Genomic DNA, 15,374 nt, shown 5'->3' on the forward strand with positions numbered 1-15,374 from the left:
TTGGCAAAGTACAATACAATTGTATTGTGTTGGTAAACACAATTTCCGGGCACAAGAAGCCTACAGCCTAGAGGGGGAGAAAGATTGACAATAAAAGAAATTACAGAGAGAGGAAATGACATAGTGTAAGGTTATATGCCTAAATGCTGAGGAAATGAGGGTGGGGGTCAATATCAGGTGCTTAATGGATTCACATCTGCTCGTATGGGTGAGGCATAATAATAATAATAATGATGGTATTTGTTAGAGGGTGGGGGTCAATATCAGGTGCTTAATGGATTCACATCTGCTCGTATGGGTGAGGCATAATAATAATAATAATGATGGTATTTGTTAAGCGCTTACCATGTGCAAAGCACTGTTCTAAGCGCTGGGGAGGTTACAGGGTGATCAGGTTGTCCCACGGGGGGCTCACGGTTTTAATCCCCATTTTATAGATGAGGTAACTGAGGCACAGAGAAGTTAAGTGACTTGCCCAAAGTCACACAGCTGAGAGTTGGAGGAATGTGGATTTGAACCCATGAGCTCTGACTCTAAAGCCCGTGCTCTTTCCACTGAGCCACGCTGCTTCTCCAGCCTGCATAGGAGAAGTGGGTATTGAAAGTGGGCTCCAGGCCAGAGGGAGGTTGAGGACAAGGGTTCAGTGTTGAGATAATGAGATCCCGGTGCAGTGAGTAGGTTGGCGCTAAAAGAGCAAAGTGCGAGGGATGGGTTGTAGTAAGAGATCAGCAATGGAATAACGAGAAGGAGAATGGTCTAGTGAACAGAATCTGGGAATCAGAAAGGTCTGGGTTCTACTTGTCTGCTGTGTGGCTTGGGCAAGTCACTCACTTCTCTGTGTCTCAGTTAGCTCATCTGTAAGATGGGGATTAAGACTGAGAGTCCAATCTGGGACAGGGACTGTGTCCAAACTGATTAGTGTGTTTTTACTCCAGTGCTTAGAACAGTGTCTGGCACACAGTCAGCACAACATGTGGGAAAAAAAAGGAAGAGAGCTGATTGAGTGTCTTAAGACCGATGATAAGGAGTGGGTGTTTGATGTGGAGGGAGATGGGCAACGGTTCGAGGTTTTTGAGGTATGGAGAGATATAAAGGCTGAACGTTTTTTTAGAAACCAGTTTCTAAACCAAACAGTTGCAGAGCCACACTGTGGCAACGTTCCAAGCCCTATCGCTGGTGACGAGACAATATCACTTAACTTGAGTTCCTGGCTTTGGTCCATTACCCATCTCTGAAACTCTACTCTTTGCTGGTCAAGGGCTTGAGAAAAAAGTGTTCCCCTGAGATGGGCATAACAGCTTCTATTGGGTATTTCAGGGGCAAGGCATTCATAAATGGTATGAACAGGAGAAAAATATACTGAAACATAGTGAGCTACAAATCCCTGGTAACAATCAGAGATGAGAGCTTATTTGATCAAAGGTGTCACACTGCCCTTAAGCAAAAGCAATCCTGACAACACTCCCCAATGGTGTTTAGAAAAGATTGGCCAAGTGTCACTGAGAGGTGTAGAATAGAACTCAGATGAGCAGAGGTAGGTCTGCCATGTAATTCAAACGGGATAAGGATAGGAAATGAAATCTCTACTTATTTGAAAGTGTTTTCACAGACGAATTCAATTTGTCTGTGAGGAGACTCATCAAGCGCTTAGTACAGTGCTCTGCACACAGTAAGTGCTCAATAAATACGATTGAATGAATTAATGAATCATCATCATCAATCGTATTTATTGAGCGCTTACTGTGTGCAGAGCACTGTACTAAGCGCTTGGGAAGTACAAGTTGGCAACATATAGAGACAGTCCCTACCCAGCAGTGGGCTCACAGTCTAAAAGGGGGAGGCAGAGAACAAAACCAAACATACTAACAAAATAAAATAAATAGAATAGATACGTACAAGTAAAATAAATAAAAAAATAAATAGAGTAATAAATATAATATAATATAATAAAAATAGAGTAATAAATATGTACAAACATATATACAGGTGCTGTGGGGAATCAAACTTTAATAGTCATTTAAAAACAGATTCAACATTTGTAATAATAATTGTAGCAATAAATAATCATAGTGGTATTAGTTAAGCACCTGCCTTCCCCTCTGGACTGTAAACTCATCACAGGCAGGGGACGTGTCTGCTATTTCTGTTGTAATCTCCCGAGCACTTATTCCAGTGCTCCACACAAAGCAAGCGCTCCGTAAATCAATCCGATTAATGATTGCTTACTATGTGTCAAGCACTGTACTGTACTGGGATGGATTCAAAGTAATCAGGTCTTCCAAGGGACTTTCAGTCTGAGTAGGAGGAAGAACAGGCTCATCTGTGGTCCAGAACGGTGCCGTTAATAAGTACTTGGGCCGTTGATTAGTACTGCATCTGGCTTCTAGAACGAATCCACCAAAAGAGCACTATTTCCCAGATGCAACATCGACTGGTAACAAGACATCATCCTCACCGATGTCCTGGGACGTGGTCCGATCACCACCTTCCAAGTGATGCTTGTCAAGTGACACACGCCCGCCTTGGTATCGGATTAGGAGAGCCAACCAGCTAGCTGATCTCTGTGGAGACAGAATGGCGGGGACAGAAGAAAGACTTTAAGGACACGCTGAACCTTAAATGATCTGTCTGAGCAGTGGATAGTTAGGAGACGGCCATCTTAATAATAATCATCATAACTGTGGTATTTGTTAAGCACTTTCTATGTGCCAGGCACTGTACTATGTGCTGGGGTGGATACAAGCAAATCAAGTTGGACCCAGTCCCTGTCCCAGGTAGGGCTTACCGCCTCAATCTCCAGATGAGGGAACTGAAGTACAGAGATGTTAAGTGACTTGCCCAAGGTCACACTGGCATAGATCGGACAGAAAGGGGGTAACTGCCTTGGCACAGGGGTTCAGAAAGAAGTGGTGTGGTCTAGCAGAAAGGCTACAGCTGGGAGACAGAGGACCTGGGTTCTAATCCCGGCTCCAATGTTTGTCAGCTGTGTGACTTTGGACGACTTCTCTGTGCTTCAGTTGCCTCACCTGTAAAACGGGGATAAGACTGTGAGGCCCAAGTGGGACATGTACTGTCCAATCTGATTATAGTACATTGCTCTGCGCATAGTAAGAGCTTAATAAATCCCAGTGATTGGTTGATTGATTGGCAGCAGCTTCTGGGTGAGATTAGAAGCTGGGAAATGGGCAGATTTCCAGGGTCAGGGCTAAAACAGTTTGATCAGCCACAAAGCAAAATGCCACTGTAGTCATCCACAATGTTCAGTCTGTGTTTTCATGCTCCTCCTCAAGAACGTCCGGTGGCTGCCCATCCGCCACCTCCATGTCAGACAGAAACTACTTACCATCAGCTTCAAAGCAATCACCTTGCCCCCTCCTACCTCACTTCACTACTCTCCTAATACAACCCAGCCCAATGTCAACCTACTCATTTTACCTCTACCTCATCTAACTCGCCGCTGACCTCTCCCCAGCATCCCGCCTCTGGCCTGGAACCCTCTCCCTCTTTATATGATGATGATGATGGTATTTGTTAAGTGCTTACTATGTGCGAAGCACTGTTCTAAGTGCTGGGGGAGGGGGGAATACAAGGTGATCAGGTTGTCCCACCGGGGGCTCACCGTCTTCATTCCCATTTTACAGATGAGGTAACTGAGGCACAGAGAACTGACGTGACTTGCCCAAAGTCACACAGCTGACAAGTGGCGGAGCCGGGATTAGAACCCATACCCTCTGACTCCAAAGCCCGGGCTCTTTCCACTGCGCCACGCTGCTCCTCTGACAGACAATTACTCTCCCCACCTTCAAAGTCTTACTCAAAGCTCTTCCCTTCCAAGAGGTCTTCCCTGACTCAATCCTCATTTCCCCCTCTCCCACTCCCTTCTCCATCACCTGTGCATTTGGATTTTCCCTCTTTATTCACCCCTCCCTCAGCCCCACAGCACTTATGTACATATCTGTAACATTTATTTATAGTAATGTCAGTCTCCCACTCTTGACTCTAAGCTCACCGTGGGCAGGGAATGGGTCTACCGGCTCTGTTCTATTGTACTCTCCCAAGAGTTTAGTAAAGTGCTCTGCCCGCAGTAGGCACTCAATAAATACCACTGAATGGTTGATTGATTCCACCAGATCTGAGGCTTTTTTCTAATTGGGGCTTCGAGAGGCCGTGGGCACTGCTGACAAGCAACGTGAGCCCTCAGGCCACTGTTTGGACAGTTAAAGGCTATAAGAGGCAAGAGAGGAGAAACTCACAGCTGTTCCATCTATCTGTTTGACACAAGCGAACACCCTACCGGACTACTTAAGTCTTTATTTAATCTTGCAGCGACTAAAGGCTGAGGTATAGGGAAGCGACACGATTAAACTGGTTAACTGAAAATACCCAGAAAGTCTAATAGCTCAAGGATGCTTCTTTCCTCCTCCAAATCCTCTCCCTTTCTTGCGTTGAGTCTCAGCTCCCACTGTCTGCAACTATCAAGAATTCGTTTGATTTGAGAGAGGGAAACTGGGAGACAAAAAGATAAGTGGGAAATTCTTTCAGCCCAATCCCTCTGCTTGTGTGTTCACTTTCCCATGCCTTGATGCTCAGATCCTGCATAAGCCTGCCTGTAAGCACTTAGTACAGTGCTCTGCACACAGTAAGTGCTCAATAAATATGATTGAATGAATGATTTGTTTCAGTACTTGTCTCCCTACTATATTGGAAACTCTTGGAGGGCAAGGATCATATCTACTATCTCTATTACACTTTCCCAAGCTCTTACTAGTGTTTTTTTTTTAAAGTGCTTACTATGTGCCAGGCATTGTTCTAAGCTCTGGGGTGGATACAAGGTAATCAGGTCAGACACAATCCATGTTCCATATGGGGCTCACAGTCTTAAACCCCATTTTCCAGTTGAGGAAAATGAGGCACAGAGAAGTTAAGTAACTTGCCCAAAGACACAACAGACTTGTCCAAGGTCTTACAGCAGACAAGCGGCAGAGCCAGGGATTCAGGGGCTTGGAGGGCACGGTGGGATGTCCGGCAAAGAGTCCGGCCGAACCGGGCAAGGGCCTCTCCTGGATCAGTTGCAGCCCTGGGATAGGGTTGGGGCCCTGAATAATAACAATAATAATAATAATGGCATTTATTAAGCACTTACTATGTGCAAAGCACTGTTCTAAATGCTTGGGGGGGATACAAGGTGATCAGGTTGTCCCACGTGGGCTCACAGTCAGTCCCCATTTTACAGATGAGGTAACTGAGGCACAGAGAAGTTAAGTGACTTGCCCAAAGTCACACAGCTGACAAGTGGCGGAGGCAGGATTTGAACCCAAGACCACTGACTCCAAAACCCAGGCTCTTTCCACTGAGCCACGCTGCTTCTCTGGGAGGGAGACATAAAGATCTACTAGGTGCCCAAAGAGGTGCAGGGGAGAAGCTGAGCCAGGGGTTGCGGGGGGAGGACTCAGTGGTGTTATCATGACACAGTGGGCACCGGTCTGACATCCCTCCCCCTCAGCTTCCCCACAGGGAGAGTTTTGGTGGGAATTAAGGACTACCTCAAGGTGTGTCACTGTCTTAAGCTCGCTGAGAACAAGTTATATTAGACTGTGGTGACAGGAATGTCAATGTTATTTTCTTTCTGAGGACAGAGAATGCTTAATGCCCAAACGCTCACCCATCTCCTCCCTCCTCCGCCTCAGCTCCATCTCCAGCCTTATGCTTTCCTTGCAACCTGAAGAATACCACCATAAGGTCAGATCCTTAACTTGAAACCAAATATTTGGGCACGGAGATTGGGGCAAAGATCCTCCTCACCAACCTCCTCCTTCTCCTCCCTCCTGCTTTCCCCCATCCAATCTCTGCTATTTTCCAGGAGCCTCAACACCTCAGTCCTTTTCTCTTGTTTTTTTTTTTTTATGGTATATAAGTGCTTACTATGTTCCAGGCACTGTTCTATGCCCTGGGGTAGAGACGAGGTAATCAGGTTGGACATACTCCACGTCCCACATGGGGCTCACAGTCTTAGTCCTCATTTTATTGATGAGGGACCTGAGGCACAGAGAAGTCAAGTGACTTGCCCAAGGTCACACAGAAGACAAGTGATGGAACCGGGATTAGAACCCAGGTCCTTCAGACTCCCAGCCCTGGGCTCTTTCCGTTAGGCCTTGCTGCTTCTTGTCATGGGTAGGGAGTGTGTCCACCAACACTGTTGTAGCATACTCTCCAAAGTGCTCAGTAAAGTGCTTTGAACATGGTAAGGACTCAATAAATATCACTTATTGATCAAATGATGGATTGCTTGCTATCCCGGCCCGATGTTTACCCTTCAGGGTCCATTTTTTAATGGTATTTGTTGAGCACCTGCAATATGTTGAATACTTTTCTAAGCACTGGGGTAGATACAAGATAAATAGATTGGACACAGTCCCTGTCCTGCATGGGACTTGCAGGAGGGAAGGAGGAGGTTCCTTCCATGGTGGAAAGCATCAGAAGGTCAGAGCAGTCACCAACTGGAACATCTAAGAGTTAGGCTTGAGAGAAGTGAAGAACGCCGGCAAGATTTGAACTCCAAGGCCGAGGGCTTTCATTTAAGCATACTTTGGGGCCAGGAGTCACCCAAGAGAAGGGGCTTTTCTCCCCTTCTCACCAGGGATTGATAGATTGATTCATTTATTCATTCATTCAATGGTAATTATTGAGCTCTTACAGTGTGCAGAGCACTGTACTAAGCAGAATTCATCAACAGATCCTCAGAAGGGCAGGATGCACAAATCAATTTGAGTCAAAGATAACCTCTCAACTTGAGACCAAAGCACATAGGCCCTTGGGAGTCCATCTAGTTGTCTTACAGAGTCCTAATTCCATATTTACCTCGGGTGCAAGAGGATGAAGAAAGATATTCCTGCCCAAAATCAGCCCATTCTACCGTGAGCCAAACAGGTGGTTGAAACTGGGGATCTCTGCATATTCACCATCGAAACAAATATTCCTTTTTTTCAGAAAGTCAAGTCTTTACTTCAGAAGGGGGGCACTGATGTAAGGCAGAGATAATTAGGATGTTGGAACTTTGCATAAAAACATTTGCTAGTATGAATTACTGCAATTTACTAGAGGAAAATGGAGTGCATTTTAGAGTATGCAATAACTACATCTTTGGGGACCTAGTTATTAGCCAAAACACAGTGTTTGACATTTACTTCGAAATACCTTTTCCATTTATTTCTATTAGGGTGTTAATTGTGAGGCTCTTCAAGCCTATAAATATACTAACATATACATTCAGGTTTGTCAGTGGGAAATGGGATTATAGTCCAGAGGTAGAGAGCTCAGTTTCCACTTCTAAACCAATTGAAGCTAGGTCAAAACATTTCATTTCTCCCAGTGAACAGGAGAGAGAGAGAGCAAGAGAGAGAGAGACATAAGTAGATGAACATGTCTAGATCTTGTATCAGAGATGCGAATCTATTTACCGAGTGGCTGAATTAATCTTTCCAACAATTTACAAAGAAAGGGATACTATGGATGCAACATAATATTTTTGTCAGTTCTTCAATTTGCTCTCCTTATAGAGCTGCCCAGCATCCTTAAAAATAACCCTGCAAAGCCTGATAGATAGAGTCTGGACATGAGAGTTAGAAGAATCTGGCTTCTAAGCCCTCCTTTCCTCTTCTCCCACTCCCTTCTGTGTCACCCTGACTTTCTCCTTTCATTTAGGCCCCTTCCCAGGCCCACAGCACTTATGTGCATATCTTCAATTTATTTTCTTATATTAAGGCCTGTCTCCCCTCTAGACTGTCAAGCTTGTTGTGGGGAGGGAATCTGTCTGTTTATTGTGTTATTGGCCTCTCCCATGAGCTTAGTAGTGTTCTGCACAGTAAGTACTCAATAAATACAAGTGACTGACTTACTGACTGACATTCTCTCTCAGTAATAGTGGCTTCTACTTGAGAGCATTTAGCTAGTTAGGGTCCTGAGCTTTTATCACAGAGCATGCAGAACTTCCAACAGGCACTGCAGAAATGGTGAAAATGGCAGCCTGAGATGATAATAATAATAAAATAATAATAATAATTACGATGGCATTTGTTAATCAATCAATCAATCGTATTTATTGAGCGCTTACTGTGTGCAGAGCACTGTACTAAGCGCTTGGGAAGTCCAAGTTGGAAACATACAGAGACAGTCCCTACCCAACAGTGGGCTCACAGTCTAGAAGGGGGCCACTTTTATGGCCACTTTAAAGCGCAACAGCCAATATGACCCTACTAAGAACATTACTGATGAAAAGATTACTTTCAGAATCTTGTATTACATGCTGGATTTTGTAATTATGGCATTATATTGTTGATTGAATTTCTGCTCACCAGCCACCTCTTGGTTTGCTGCCCCTCAAACCAGTGCTTAAGGAGCTTTTCTCCATTCTGCATGTGTGGTGTTTGTTTTTCACTGCTCTTGTGCCTATTGAATTTCACCCAATTTTTGTGCAACATTGCTCCAATTTTTCTAAGTAATTTTGTATTATAGTCCCTACTTTCCAAAGTGTTTGTAAACCACCCCCCCCGCCTCAATCAGAATTTTATAAATAGAGAGCAACAGAGAGCTAGGGAAAGTCTTTCGACAGTTAAGATTTAACGTGAGAAGCAAGCAGACACAAAACCCAGAAAAATCCAACGTCTCCGGCATTTTCACTCAAGCGCTTACTATGTGCAAAGCACTGTTCTAAGCACTGGGGGGGGGGAATACAAGGTGATCAGGTTGTCCCACGTGGGGCTCACAGTCTTAATCCCCATTTTACAGATGAGGGAACTGAGGCTCAGAGAAGTTAAGTGACTCACCCAAGGTCACACAGCAGACATGTGGCGGAGCTGGGATTAGAACCCATGACCTCGGGCTCCCAAGCCCGGGCTCTTTCCACTGAGCCACGCTACTTCTCATATGAAAATTTGATGGGATAGGATGGGAACGAAAACGTTTAAAACTCAGAAATTTTAAAGTAGTCATGAAAACCGTCGGCAACTAATATGGATAGGACATCCTCTAGAGGCAAGTTCAGTAAGATGAAGGAAATATTATCAATCAATCAATCAATCAATCAATCGTATTTATTGAGCGCTTACTATGTGCAGAGCACTGTACTAAGCGCTTGGGAAGTACAAATTGGCATCACATAGAGACAGTCCCTACCCAACAGTGGGCTCACAGTCTAAAAGGGGGAGACAGAGAACAGAACCAAACATACCAACAAAATAAAATAAGTAGGATAGAAATGTACAAGTAAAATAAATAAATAAATAAATAAATAGAGTATCAGGCTGGAGTAAAATTCCACTCCATCCACAGCTCAGGGCAGAGACTTTACATGGGATGGGGGCGGGTCTTTGGGGCTTGAAGTCACAGCTATTGTCTAATTTGAAATCTGGAACCTTTGCTTGCAAGGCAGACGGGACGCACGATGGTTTTTCCCACTGAACCCCAAAGTGAGATTGACATTTCAGGCACGTGCACTAGAAACAGAGGGAACACTTTAAGATTCCTTGTCAAACTGTGATTCTATTTACTTCTCAGACTGCAATCCGATGAGTTGTATCTGATCTTGCCGTTCACAGGCCAGGTTGTGTTCCTAGCTGTATTACCACTGAGCTGCCGCTTTCTGAACTCATTTCTTCATGCTCTAATCTCAGCCAGTCGGATTTCCATTTTTTATCTCTCCGCGTCGCTGTATAACCACCAACCCTGATGCAAAATCCATGCTGTCCCTTCCCTACTCGGCCTCTGTCTCCTTGCGCTGAACAGCGTTTGCTTTTCGCAAATAGAAAGTGCCAAAGACAAGCCAAGTTTGTGGTTGTTAGCAGTAGATGCATCACAGACAAGCGGAAAGAACCCAGCTCTGGGGAGCAGGAAGGCCTGGGTTCTAATCCCAGCTGTGTCGTTCACCTCCTGGTGTCCTTGAGGGGGTTATTTAATTTCTCTCTGCTGCTGTTTCCACATCTATGAATGGGAGTTTAGATATCGGCTCAAACATCATTGCCTAAGATACAGAGCACAGGCCTGGAAATCAGAAGGACCTGAGTTCTAATCCTGGCTCCGCCATCTGTCTGTTGGGTGACTCTATTTTTTTATTTTACTTGTACATATCTATTCTATTTATTTTATTTTGTTAATATGTTTTGTTTGGTTCTCTGTCTCCCCCTTCTAGACTGTGAGCCCACTGTTGGGTAGGGACCGTCTCTGTGTGTTGCCGACTTGTACTTCCCAAGCCCTTAGTACAGTGCTCTGCACACAGTAAGTGCTCAATAAATACGATTGATTGATTGACCTTGGGTGAGTCACTTCATTCTCTGGGCCTCAGTTACCTCATCTGTAAAATGGGGATTAAGACTGTGAACCCCCTGTGGGACAAGTGCTGATTTGCTTGTATTCCCCTGGTGCTTAGTACAGTGCCTGGAGCATAATAAGTGTTTAATAAATACCACAGTTATTGTTATTATTATTCCCTCTCAGATTATGAGCCCCATGTTGGACGGGGACTGAGTCTGAGCTCCTTATTTTGTGCCTCGCTGCTTCTTACGGCTATTCCGTGGTCCCTCTGCTCTTCTGACTGTACCATGGAAAGAAAACTAGGAAGGCCAGCTTCAGGACACACTATAAACCGATCTCTTGAGAAGGAGAAATGGAATCAAAATCCGACATCAGACCAAGCTGCCAAGGAAATATCCAGTGACCCGCAGAAGCAAAGCCTGTGGAGATTCGGCCAGAAATGCCAGAGTAAGAAGAGAGAAGAAACTTGCTAGGGACAAAATAAGAAATTACATTTTGAAAGTATTGTTTATAGTCGACGGGCATAGAGGATGAAAGAAAATATCGACTCCTACCTCAACCTTTTAAAAAAGGTCAACTCCAAGCTTGCTAACCCACGCAGTTTCTCAGTCTCCGAGCTAAAGGCTGGGAGACAAGCTGGAAGTATTCACGTCGGCAGGACGTGATGACCTGCAGCCTGAGGTACAGCGTTGAAAAGTATCCGTAGCAGCCTTCGGTGCAGCCTTTCAAAAAAAAGCAATAATAAGAGGATGACAAATTGAACATGTCCATGAAGAGTAAGCGTGGGGAAGCAGCATGGCCTAGTGGAAAGAAATCCATCCTAAGAGGCAGATACATCTTGGGCAAGTCACTTCACTTATCTCTGCTTCAGTTACCTCATCTGTAAAAATGGGGATTAAGACTGTGAGCCCCAGATGGGATAAGGCCTGTGTCCAACCCCATTACCTTCTATCCACCCCAGCACTTAGCACAGTGTCTGGTACAGAATAATAATAATAATAATGTTGGCATTTGTTAAGCGCTTACTATGTGCAAAGCACTGTTCTAAGCACTTGGGGGGATACAAAGTGATCAGGTTGTCCCACGTGGGGCTCACAGTCTTAATCCCCATTTTACAGATGAGGTAACTGAAGCTCAGAGAAGTTAAGTGACTTGCCCAAGGTCACACAGCAGACATGTGGCGGAGCCGGGATTCGAACCCATGACCTCTGACTCCAAAGCCTGTGCTCTTTCCACTGAGCCACGCTGCTTCATAGTGTTTAACCAATACCAAAATAAAAAAATGTTATCGTTCTTAAAAGGGGTCATATGCTGACCCACAAAACTTGATTCTATCCAACTATACTCAATTATATAAAAATAAACTGGAATGAATAAAATAATTTCCAACATCTTGGAAGACGGCACGGCTGATCATTGTCAGCACAGCTTTTGTAAAGAACTGATACAATCTAGGCCAGTATTAGGGCATTCTTCTCCAAGGAACAGCTCAAATGAGAACCTGATAATATCTTAAGAGGATGGAAAAAAAAAACCAAAAAATCTCCCTAGAGTTCTCCCCTTCCTGGCAGCAAGGAAATTCAGCCTCATTCGAGGCAGAACAGTGATGGAAAGCTGAGGGAGCCCAGCATCATAAAAAGGGAGAACACTGAGGAATCTGGGAAAGCATTGAGAAATCTAATTAGAAGGATGCCACCCAGGAAGCATAACCAATAGGTTATTTAATGTTTTAGTGATGGATTTGAAATGATGACGATATGATAATATGAGAGGAGCCTGGTCTAGTGGATTCTAATCCCGGCTCTGCCGCTTGTCTGCTGTGTGACCTTGGGCAAGTCATTCAACTTCTCTGTGGCTCAGTTACCTCATCTGGAAAATGGAGATTAAAACAGAGGGGAGATAATTTGGAGACACAGGACTATGGGGGAAGAGATCTTTGAATTTCGACCAGGGGTCAAAGTGGGTGGAGAGCTGGAAAGTGGCTCCAGACTTGGGCCGGATGCGTGAGATGGATAATGGATAATTTGTCAGAGGACGGTAATAATAATTAATAATAATAATTATAGTATTTGTTCATCAATCGCTATGTGCCAGGCACTGTACTAAGCCCTGGGGTGGACACAAGCAAATTGGGTTGGACATAGTCCCTGTCCTACGTGGGGCTCACAGTCTCAATCCCCATTTTTAGAGTGAGGTAATGGAGGCCCAGAGAAGTCAAGTGACTTACCCAAGGTCACACAGTAGACATAAGGCGGTGTCAGGATTAGAACCCAGGTCTGGACTCTATTCACTAGGCCATGCTGCTTCTGGGAGGTACTCTGGGAGGTGGGAGGAACAGGAGAGCCTGTGGTTCCAAAGGCTTTTTGGTTTATAGCAATCACTGGAGCTTTTTAGCCTCCGTTTGGTTATTGGCATAGTGTGTTTTTGGATGTGCTCATTGTTTATTGATATCCGAATGCATTCGCTGTCTGCAGCCAGAACTTAGATGTGCCTCTGGCAGTTTTTCCAACCTCGGTGTTGAAAGATTTCAATTTTAAATGTCAATAGCTGAAACATTTGATCTCCGCTCAGCTGTCTCATAAATGCGGAAGGTGAAATCAGTGAGCATTTCGGCTTATTTTCAAGCATTTCAAGCACATAGGGGAGAAGTTGTAAATCGCTAGGCCGTGTTCGGAGACATTTTGGCTGGTGGTAAGAAGGTAAAGTAGGTTATGAGAGTGTGAGGTCTCAGAGTGACTTGCACAATTCTTCCCAAGTCCAACAGAGATCTTTCTGGACATTGCGTACGATAAGAATTAGCTCTTGTCATTGGCCATTAAAAGGTTTTCCCTCACTCAGGAGTGGGCAGGCAATGTGTCTCCAGAAGTGTGCTGTGCTCTCCCAAGCGCTCAGTACAGGGCTGTGCACACAGAATGTGCTCGATGAATACCACTGATGATGGCGAAAATGAATACATATTTAATATTCTCACAGAACACTTCCTAGAAATAATACCGCAACTATGAGAAGCTATCCCTCCCAGGATCGCACCTGGAAAGCTTCCAGGATTCTACCAGTCTCGGTTATGGGAGGGAGAGTCAAGCCTACGCAGTCCATTCCTAGCTTGGGAAGTGGCTAGTGAGCGGCAGGAAATCTGCTACAAGTCAAAAATCACCCGTGTTGGGCAGCGGTGAAAACAGGACAGAGTCAAGGGTGGAGACTTAAGTTTACTGCATGGACATTTACTGCACGATTGATATCCTGTGTGAGTTCCTTGTGGGCAGGGATCATGGGCATTGTCCTCTTTAGAGCACTTAGTATGGTGCTCTGAATGCAGTAAATGCTCAATAAATACCATTAATGTATTATTCAATATGAAATGGAAAAAAACCCTAGTACCCAGAGCCCTCAATTTGATTTTCTTACCCCATCAGCCCTTCAGCCAAACCCAGCACGTAGCACATTGTCTCACATAATCACTTCACTTTTTGGCATAATTTTGATAACCTGAAAACAAGGTTGGGGCTAGCAATAGGGGATAGGAGGTTAAAAAGGAGATGGAGAGGGGAAGAAAGGGAGAGAAGGAAGAAAAAGGCAAGAAGCCACTTGATAGTGCTTAGGGACTCATTGCATTTCAGGTCCAGCCTCTCCCCACCCCCTCTCCCTTCCCCAGAGATCTCGTGTCTCTTGAGCTTCTCTTCGTGTATTTCACTTTTTCTGATCTTGTTCCTCTTTCTTCCCTGGCACCCACTGCTTTCACTTCTTAGAAAATAATATTTAATTCTTCCTTAAAAATGTGTGGAAGGGGGATTATGTCATCAGCAGGGCCAGAGTAAAATACGACAGTTGGTAGGCATGATGAGCTTACTGCCTAGTGACAGTTGTGTAAGAGGTACTGTATTCACTTATTGAGCGCTTACTCTGTGCAGAGCACTGTAATAAGCGCTTGACTGTATTTACATCTTGGTTAGCATGTGAGTGTTAGTTCATTCAACCGTATTTATTAAGCGCTTACTGTGTGCAGAGCACTATACTAAGCACTTGGGAAAGTACAATACAGCAATGAAGAGTGACAATCCCTGCCCACAATGAGCTCGCAGACTGGGGAGGTTGAGGGGGGGAGAGAAGAGAGAGGTGGGGGGGAGAAGGAGAGAGAGAGAGTGTGTAGAGAGAGTTATTTATTCATTTTCTATTAATGACTGTGTCCCCCTCTAAACTGTAAGCTCATTATGGGCAGGCAATGTGTCTGTTTATTGTTATATTCTACTCTTCCAAGCACTTAGTACAATGCTTGGTGGGCATTCAATAAATACAACTGAATGAATGAATATATCTATTTATATACATATCTTTTTCAAATTTTGATCTCCGTAGTTGCACATATTTTTGTCTCCCCTATGACACTGTAAGATCCTTGTGGGCAGGTTATGAGTCACGGTGCTGTTTTCTACAACCCAAGCACCTAGTAGTCCACTTCATGTCACCAAGCGAACCTTCCAAAAATGCTACCGTTATTACTCTTACTGCTGCAGAGCCTTCTCTGAAAGGATTTTTTAGAATTCTTTCCAGTGCATTTCATCTTTCTAGAGACAGATTCCAAGGGAGCTTGCTTGAAATCTGATGCGTTTCATCTCTCAAGAGACAGATTCCAAGAGAACTCGCTTGAACCTGGAGCCGACCTTCATATGCCTAGACTGTCAGCACATTTTAGGCACTAAAAAATTTCATTTTCAGCGTGCAAAAGCAACTACTTTACATCTCAGTAAAATAAACCCCCGGATAAGGACTACCAACAGTCCGGTTTTTCAACCGCGGGGAAACGACTCCCGTGGATAAAAATGAAATCGTTCGTTCGATCAGCCACGCTGATGATGGCCGGGCTATTCGGGCTTCCCGGAACAGTTGGGATTCAATTTGCCAAATGGCTACCACTTTGAGCAGATTTGTTCTGTCCAGCCCAGGGAGTAGGTAAATGCTGGAGCCTGGTTTCAGAAGTGACAGTAATTGCTTTATCCAACAAAATGCATACGAAGCCTCGCTCCGTTGCTTGAAATTGCTTTTTAAGGGTACCCAGGGGCTCCGATTCAGAA

Source organism: Tachyglossus aculeatus, chromosome 15 (assembly GCF_015852505.1).
Source record: "Tachyglossus aculeatus isolate mTacAcu1 chromosome 15, mTacAcu1.pri, whole genome shotgun sequence".
In the NCBI taxonomy this organism is placed as follows: domain Eukaryota; kingdom Metazoa; phylum Chordata; class Mammalia; order Monotremata; family Tachyglossidae; genus Tachyglossus; species Tachyglossus aculeatus.